This window comes from Macadamia integrifolia, unplaced genomic scaffold (genome assembly GCF_013358625.1).
Source record: "Macadamia integrifolia cultivar HAES 741 unplaced genomic scaffold, SCU_Mint_v3 scaffold420, whole genome shotgun sequence".
Classification (NCBI taxonomy): Eukaryota; Viridiplantae; Streptophyta; class Magnoliopsida; order Proteales; family Proteaceae; genus Macadamia; species Macadamia integrifolia.
In genome coordinates, this window is record NW_024870234.1 from 164,234 (window position 1) to 173,005 (window position 8,772).

The 8,772-nt window shown below is 42.2% G+C and overlaps 1 long non-coding RNA gene across 1 annotated transcript; it reads right to left on the reverse strand.

Moving 5' to 3' along the window:
* Positions 1 to 5,885: 5,885 nt before the first annotated feature.
* On the reverse strand, positions 5,886 to 6,818 carry LOC122068538. The gene is made up of 3 exons (XR_006137156.1): positions 6,534 to 6,818; positions 6,369 to 6,458; positions 5,886 to 6,282 (listed from the first exon to the last, which is right to left on the reverse strand). It is a non-coding gene; the product is annotated as an uncharacterized LOC122068538 (long non-coding RNA).
* Between the last annotated feature and the right edge of the window lie 1,954 nt (positions 6,819 to 8,772).

Below are 8,772 nucleotides of genomic sequence, written 5' to 3' on the forward strand. Positions count from 1 at the left end.
TTTCTGAAGGAAGGAGAGGATTTTCTGTTCTAAGGAAATGCAAAGCCTTGGTTTGATGAAGTAGTGGCCTCTATTCAACCAAGATTTGAAATATTATTCCAAGATGAGTTTGATTGGGTGCATTATGAGTTAGATCAGCTTAATTTGCAAAGGAAGATGATGATATCATTGACATATTAGGCATCTTGATGATTGAAGATGAAGATTTCTCTTGATCCTACCATATTGATCCAATTTAGGAAGCCGATCAATCCTTGGATCCTCTTGAAGAGAGAATGGGAAAAGAAAGTGAAGCTGGTTTGGTACTTAAAACTGCCAGCAGACATGAAGAGATATATCTTCTCATTCTTTCAAGAGATGCATGCAAAAGAGTTGCATGAACTGAAGCTTGGACCATTCCGTAGGGAAAACATTTATGCCGAGAAAGAAGAGCTAGAAGATTGAGGGTTTGAGTGCATTCTGCCAGAACCAATTGTAACGGAACAATTAGAGACAATGGGCTGAAGTGTGACCAAAGGGCAGGGATGATTTCAAGAAGCGGCTTAGAGAAGCTGTGATTCATCAGCAATGGCCTGAGTGGCCTTAATCAAGTCATCTGTTGCGAATTTTGGCATAAGATACCCTGAGATTCGCCAGATCATTTTGGTGGCTGAAAAACTTCAAGAGGTCGAGAAAGTAGAAGTTGCTACAAAAGAAGAAGAGGGTCCGCTACCGCACCTGTTGATTCACAAAGCCAATGGGCCACTACTGAATTGGACCAGTGCCTGAGACAACTTTAAGTTCACTATCACCCAAGAGTCTACCGGTCCAAATATCACTAAAGAAAGCATCGAATCTATCTTTGATTCCATCATTGAGTCCTTTGATGTCATTTCTGTTCCTATGAATAATAAAATCAAGTTTACTCTGTCACTCCTCTTGAATATTAATGAAATTCCTGATTTTGAGTATGATTTGCCTCTATTTTCTTATGATGATCTTAATGAATATAAAAATTTAATAAAATAGTGCAAGCCTAAAAAAGTCCAATCCATCCATGAGGATACTCGGGTCATTAATTTGGGAACGGACCAGTGCCCCCGAGAGGTTAAAATTAGTGCCACCCTAAAGGATGAAGAAGCAACACAAATGGTAAGTCTCCTCCAAAAATTAATGGAAGTTTTCACTTGGTCCTATGAAGACATGCCTGAGATTAATCCATGTATTATGCAACATCGCTTGCTGACATACCCTAGCAAAAAGTTGTCAAGCAGAAGCCTAGAAGAATGCGACCTGAATGGAGTGAGAAAATCAAAGAGGAAGTGATGAAGTAGCAGAATGCAGGTTTCCTACAAGTTGTAGAATACCCCTAATAGTTGGCTAATGTTGTTCTAGTCCCCAAGAAAGATGGGAAGGTACGGATGTATGTGGATTTTTGAGATCTACCCGGAAGACGATTTCTCGCTATTGCATAGTAATGTGCTTGTTGATAAAATGGAAAAACATGCCTTTGTTATCTTTTATGGATGGTTTCTCAGGGTACAATTAGATAAACAAGCAATATGAAGACAAGGAGAAAACGACTTTCACCAACCCATGGAGAACATATTGTTATAAGGTGATGCCATTTGGGTTGAAGAATGCTGGGGCAACCTATCAAAAAGTAGCCACTGTCATCCTCCACGACATGATGCACAAAGAAGTGGAGGTCTATGTTGATGACATGTTAGTGAAGTCTATGGATCGCCAAGGACATGTCTCTGCCTTGAGAAAATTCTTTAAGATGATAAAGAAGTATCAGCTGATGCTGAACCGCTAGAAGTGTGTATTTGGCGCAACGACTGAAACACTACAAGGATTCTTCGTAAGTGGAAGAGGCATTGAGGTTGACCCTGTTAAAATCAAGGAGATACAAGAAATGCCCACACCTCAGACAGAAAAGGAAATACGAGGATTGCTTGTTCGCATCTAGTAAATTAGACGGTTCATATCTCAGCTGACTACTATTTGTGAGCGGATCTTCAAACTACTGAAAAAAGACCAGCCTAAAGACTGGAATGATCGATGCCAGTAGGAATTTGACAAAATAAGGGAGTACTTGATAAACCCACCAGTGTTGGTACCACCCATTGTTGGAGAACCACTATTATTATACTTATCAATTTGAGAGAATTCCATGGGATCATTGTTGGCTCAGAAGGATAAGGAAAACAGAGCGGAGCAATCTATCTATTATTTGAGCAAGAAGTTTCTAGAATATGAAACACGGTACACACCTTAGGAAAAGACCTGTACTACATTGGTTTGGGCAACAAGAAGATTGAGGCATTATCTGGTGCCATATCTAATTCGGCTAATCTCAAGAATGGATCCAATTAAATATCTCTTTGAGAAGTTGGCATTGACGGAAAGGACAGCTCTATGGCTATTGTTGTTGTATGAGTTTGACATCATTTGCATCACTCAAAAGTCCATCAAGGGGCATACAGTAGCAGATCATCTAGCTGCTCACCCTACAGAAGACGAAAGAATATTGGACAATACTTTTCCGGATGAGGAAATAGCCATGGCTGAAGGAGAAGCCACTAGTGAATGGCTGTTGTACCTCGATGGGGCATCAAATTAAAAAGGATGCAGTGCGGGGATACTTCTGGTGACTCCCTCATCCTTCCTTCTCGACTTCCCTTGCACTAATAACATTACTGAGTATGAAGCATGTGCATTAGGACTAGAAATAGCATTGGCCAATTGGGTGAAAAGAATCAAAGTATATGGCAACTCGACCATTGTTATTTGCCAAACTCAAGGAAAGTGGAAGACCAGAGATGAAAAGCTGAAGCCATATCAAGGGCATTTAGAAGAGGTGATTAAGCACTTTGAGAAAATCTCTTTTGAATACTTTCAAAGGAATAATAACCGATTTGCGGATGCCCTCACCACATTAGCATCCATGGTGGAATGTAATCCCATGGCAAGGGTCTGACCATTTATGGTATAAGGAACAGATAAGCCCATATACCATGATGCTGTGAATGCTCTTACAGTGGATGGGAGGTCATGGTTCACCCATATAATTGATTATATCGGGGGAAGAAAGTATCCAGCTGAAGCCACAGAAAGGGAATAGAAGCTCTTGAGGAAATATGCTACCCAGTTTATCCTGCAAGAAGAGTTGCTATGTAAAAGGCCATATTATGGGATACAATTGCTATGTGTAGATGAAGAACATGCAAGAACCATCATGGAAGAATTTCATCAAGGCCTTTGTGGGCCTCATATGAATTCAAGAATGCTAGCGAAGAAGATTTTATGACTAGGTATTATTGGGATACAATGGAAGAGGATTGTGTGGATTTCATCAAGAAATGTCACAAATGTTAGATCTTTGCCAACATCATACACATTCCACCAATAGAATTGTACTCGCTCAGTTCTCCTTGGCCATTTTTCACTTGGGGCATCAACATCATAAGGAAGATCCATCCCAGGGCATCTAATGGACATGATTTTATTTTGGTAGCAATAGACTACTTCACCAAATGGGTAGAAGCACAGTCATATTCAGTGCTCATAGCCACCAAAGTGGCAAAGTTCATCCAAGAAAATATCATCTGCCAGTATAGAGTCCCATAAGAGTTGATATCGGATCAAGGAACTCATTTTTTAGGCAAGGCTGACAAAATTTGAGCAAAATTTGATATCGGGAGGCAGAGGTACACCACTTACCGACCACAGACTAATGAGGTAGTGGAGGTGGCCAACAAGAACATAAAGGTGATTATTCCGAAAATGGCAGAGATCCACAAGGATTAGGCCAACTAGTTGACATACTCCTTGGGCATACTGGACTTCCATAAGATCCTCCACAGTGGAAACCCCTTTCTCCTTCGAGTATGGAATAGTGGCAATACTACCCATAGAAATCTAGGTGCCATCACTCAAGGTACTCATTGATAGTTAGTTACCTGAAAGAGAATGGGTAAAATCCAAGCAAAATAAGCTCAATTTCCTAGATGAGAAGAGGATGAAAGAGTTGGACAACTTGAAGAAGTATCAGCAAAGGACGGCTAGGGCCTTCAACAAGCATGTGAAGCCTCGCCATATAAGGGAAGGAGAGCTGGTTCTCTGAGAATAGAGGGCTCCTATTTATGACCCAAGAGGAAAGTGAAAGTCGTAAGACTCATGGATCTTGATGGAGAAGAAGTACTGAGATTAGTCAATATGGATCAACTCAATAAACATTATGTTTAGGGTGAGGCACCCGAATTACGCTAACCTGATTCCTCACAAGGTAATAGGCAACTCGATGAATGCGAGTGCGGTCTAAATAACCTTAAAGAGAGAGAGAGAGAGAGAGAGAGAGAGAGAGAGAGAGAGAGAGAGAGAGAGAGAGAGAGAGAGAGAGAGAGAGAGAGAGAGAGAGGCAGAAGATTCCTGAATTAACGACTAAGAGTACCTATAAGATCATCTTTGTTTCAGTTCCCTAAGAATTGCCATTTGGCATTCGATCATCAGGTCACTTTTTTCCACCTGTGATCCTTTTGATCCTTTCTTGATTCCAACCTTGTCAAGAATTGCCAGTCGGCATTAGTTGTCAGGGCCAGTTCATTTCCCACCCTTAATAAGATAGTCTTGGTACAATGATTAAAGGTGATAGGAGTCTTGTTGAACCTTGGATGTGCGAGTATCACTAAAATTTGTTTCTAACCAATTGGGACAATTGTACGAAAAATCTACATGGGCTCTTGGGATGAAACATTATGGAAGTGGACATTGAAGAGGCAGCGAAGAACCAGATTTACTACAGTCTCTAAATATGTAGGTACTGAGAAGAATTGGATGCATAAAGTTACACCATGGGTTGCTACGGCAGGTATCCCAATACTGGGATGCAAAGCTCCATGTGTTAAGATTTAGAACAGTAGAAATGTGCCCGACTATAGAAGAGTTCAGAGCTTGCTTACTTTCCCCTCCCATGGGAAGGTTGTTCTGCCCCTCACTGAAGTCAGTTTACTTAAAGGAGATCTAGGATTTCCTTGGATGGAATAGGAAAGAAATGGTACAGTTTGTGAGTTATGGAAAGGTTGACATTCTGAAGGTATTAAGGGCATTCTCCATGACCCTATCACAAGACGAAGTTCATCGTAGGTATTGGGTCAATGCCGATCTTTTTTGCATGATAGTGCGGTACATCCTGTGCACACCGAGGCAAGTAGCACGTCCTGCCATTATTGAAGTTGTGAAATAGCTGAAGGAAGGGTGTGATTTACCCCCCCCCCATCTTGGCAAAATTGTTCCGGAGATTTGACGAGATGAGCTACAAAGGCAAGTTTGGGACAAATTATTACTCATGATGTCCAGCTATATTCCAACTTTGGTTGATGGAGCGGTTACTGCTATTAAAGCCTTTGGGAAGTGATCAGTTGAGGGTGAAACATTACCAAGATAAATGGGAGATACCAGGATTTGAAGACATAACTGGTTGGGCAAAGTACCTACAAGGGACTCAGGAAACAGTGAACTGGGATTGTTGTTGGTGGCCACGGGCCAACTATTTGATGAAGACCCTGGTTGTAACTACATTAGAATAATGAGCCTAAGTCACACTTCATTTTATCTCCCCTCATACATTGTGTGGCAATATCAGCTTTCCTAAGGAGAGCCTGAGATAAAAAATTTCTACCCACCACAGGAGTTGACGGTGCACATTGTTGATTTTCTTGTTAGGGTTTGGAAAATGTAAGAGGGAATGACCTCATGATTTGTATTGGAAAATTTTATATTGAACAAAGGTTGCATTAATTTGGTTCACTCTTACCTCAGTTCACACACAACCATATGGAATCAAAGGGCAAAGTCGTGCACTATACACAAAGATAATATGGCAATAAAAGTGTAATCTAATTAAATAACATCATTTTGCATGTTTCAACAACAAAAAGAGATAAAAACCAAAAAAGAGAAGAAAAGTTCAAATGAAATTTAAGTCTGTATGTAGATTTATGGGTAGGTCCAATGGCTGCCCATTATGTCCATCCTAGCCACCCTGTGCATCCTATACATACTCCTTCGTGTAAAGCTAAAGCTCCTCCTTAGAAAAGGAGGGATCCTCGTCAGTTCCCTGCTCTCAAAGTAAAATCTACTAGCTCCGAAGGCAGGCTCTCCACCTCCAAATACGAGGCCAGACCATCCACCTCTATAACTTGGGCAAACACCTTCATACTCAGGATCAGGCATCCCACCTCCGTAACCGGCATCGGGACCTCTACCACCAAATCTATGATCGAAATGGTGCTTCCACGCCTTGATATAAAAAATGTACATGTCCTTGTAACAAGACAACGTTAGAAAGAATCCATTTTCAGGAAGGATGAAATGTGAGAAGGTACCTGGTCCCGGATCTACTCAGTATGGCGATACAGACAAGGGTGAAGGCTCTGGATCATTGAGCGGCACTCAACATACTCAGAAGGAGAGACCTGTAACAGGAAAATATATGGGACATGCACAAGTACGGAAAGAAAGAAACATGATGACAAAGGAAAAGGACTTACACAGTCAAATGGGATGGGAGGCCCATTGCTTGCTAGCCACTGGCACCCTCGGCAACATAACCTGGATAGAAGGATCCCACACATTATGGTACGTCCACCCGAGAAAACCTGGGATAGAGGAAGATTGCTCGGCCATGTAGTGAACCAACCCGGCACTCATGTGGAGGAGCCCTCTGTAGAAGCACCCACCGACCTAGGGACGTTTTGGCCAGGGAAGATGATTGGCCTCTTATACTGGAAAAAGCAAATCATATTAGCTATTTATCAAATAACCAAAATAAGAGGGAGGAAGTTTAGGATCCCTGGAGGAACTCCTGATAATCCCGAGTCGGCTCTGTAAAATGATCTGCGGTCACATCAACCAAAGCCGCTTGGAACTCTTCTTCAGGAAGCATATGTCATGGTTATGCATAGACGTAGGAGGGTGACGAGGAAATAGCGGACCATCCTAGTGAACCATTGCTTGGCAACTCTCTCCCCAAGACACTAGGCTGAACCACTAGGACCTCGGAATAGGACATGGAGACTAGTGAGCAGCCTAGCCTAGTCCCGATGGGCTACAGAAGGGAAGGTCACTGACTAAAGGGTAGTCCAGTTCACCTGAAAAAATGAGGAGGCAGTACTGGAAAGAACATAAGAAATGCAATGCACAAAAAAGGAGAAAAAGAAGCAAGTACATCAATGATTCAGTTAAGGATATACTCCCTGAGGTGGCAATAGGAAAAGGGCCGTGGATAGTCCCACCTGCACCCCATTTCCAGGTAAGAGGAAAGGCGTTGCTGTCTACATCCACCAGAGGAGGAGAAAGAAAGTAAAGATTCTCATATGCCAAGGGCTATGAGGGGAAAACATTAGTCAAACTCAGGAGTAAGATAAAGCAAATAATGAAAAGCATGCCAAACCAATGGCTCTCACCTGAAGAATGTAGGAGGCCCCCTACAAGCTCGGGTCACCCAGGGCTAGATGGTCCATCATCCTCAAGAAATAGGTATAGGCAGCGCCACCCCAATCAAATCTCTGGATGTTTTGGAGATCACTGAAGTAGTAGGCAAGTTGGAGATCCACCCTGTCTGAAGGGTTACTGAACAAGCACCGGCTAGCCCAATAGAGATAGATGCTGCGGAGAAATTGATTCTTCTTCGATCGAGAGGAAGATGTAGTCACATTCTTTTTAGTCCAAAAATTATGAGTGACGATTGGCAGAAAGAAGAATGGTGGGCTTATCAAAGTCAATGCTCGTGAGTTTGAAGACAGTGGCTCTATCAAAAGAGGTGGACAAGGTGATGGGCTCGCCACCAAAGGGAAGACCAGTCAAAGCATAGAAGCTAAGAGGGGTGAACATTATTTCACCCACAGGGAGATGGAAAGTATGGGTGCTCAGCCACCATTGCTTAGCCAAGGACACAGGGGTGAAGGCATGGTCAGAATGGCATATTACGGATGGTCCGCTGCAAAATGGTTAACCCAAGATCCCACATTGTTTGGGTAACCATACTTCTGGTATATGGGCTCGGGTTGACCCTATCATAACGGGTAAGTGTTGCAGCATAAGCATCGGGAAGTAGATGGGTCAAGAGACATATGCAGGCACGCATGCATTAGCATACATGAATTTATTGCACTAACATGAACATATAGATTAGGCATTCATAAATAAGCATAACATGAAGCATACATGAGCATAACATGCATTCATATGATCTAAGAATGGCATAGCCCAAACATGAATTGACATAGAATAAGCATACATGGGCATACATGCATGGGCTTGCATGAGAATCTCAAGCATACATTGATAAATATGGCAAAAATACGGCATATCATAAGCAAACATGTCATTGGCATCTACATGTGAAATATTCTAAGAGTATACATGCATGAAATAAACAAAGAAAAAATAAGAAATAATAAAAAATAAATTGCTTACCCACTCCCCCCAAGCAAAGTTGCAGATGTGGTACCTGATCCCCTTAAGTGTTGACCCCAGATACCATGTGACAGCGTCACTCTTAGATGACGTCAGCCAACCTGCCGACGACTCTCCCACCACTTGTGTGCTTGCATGGCCCCATCAGAAACTTTTGAGAAACTTGAAAGAGCGGGAGGAGAGAGAAGAGAGCACCACGTCATATGTGGAGAAAAATGACAAAATTTGGAATAAAAAACTCGGAAGAGGGTGACCCCTATTTATAGGAGGACCCCAAATTACCTCATGGACCCGTGAAGGGAAAAAGAGGAA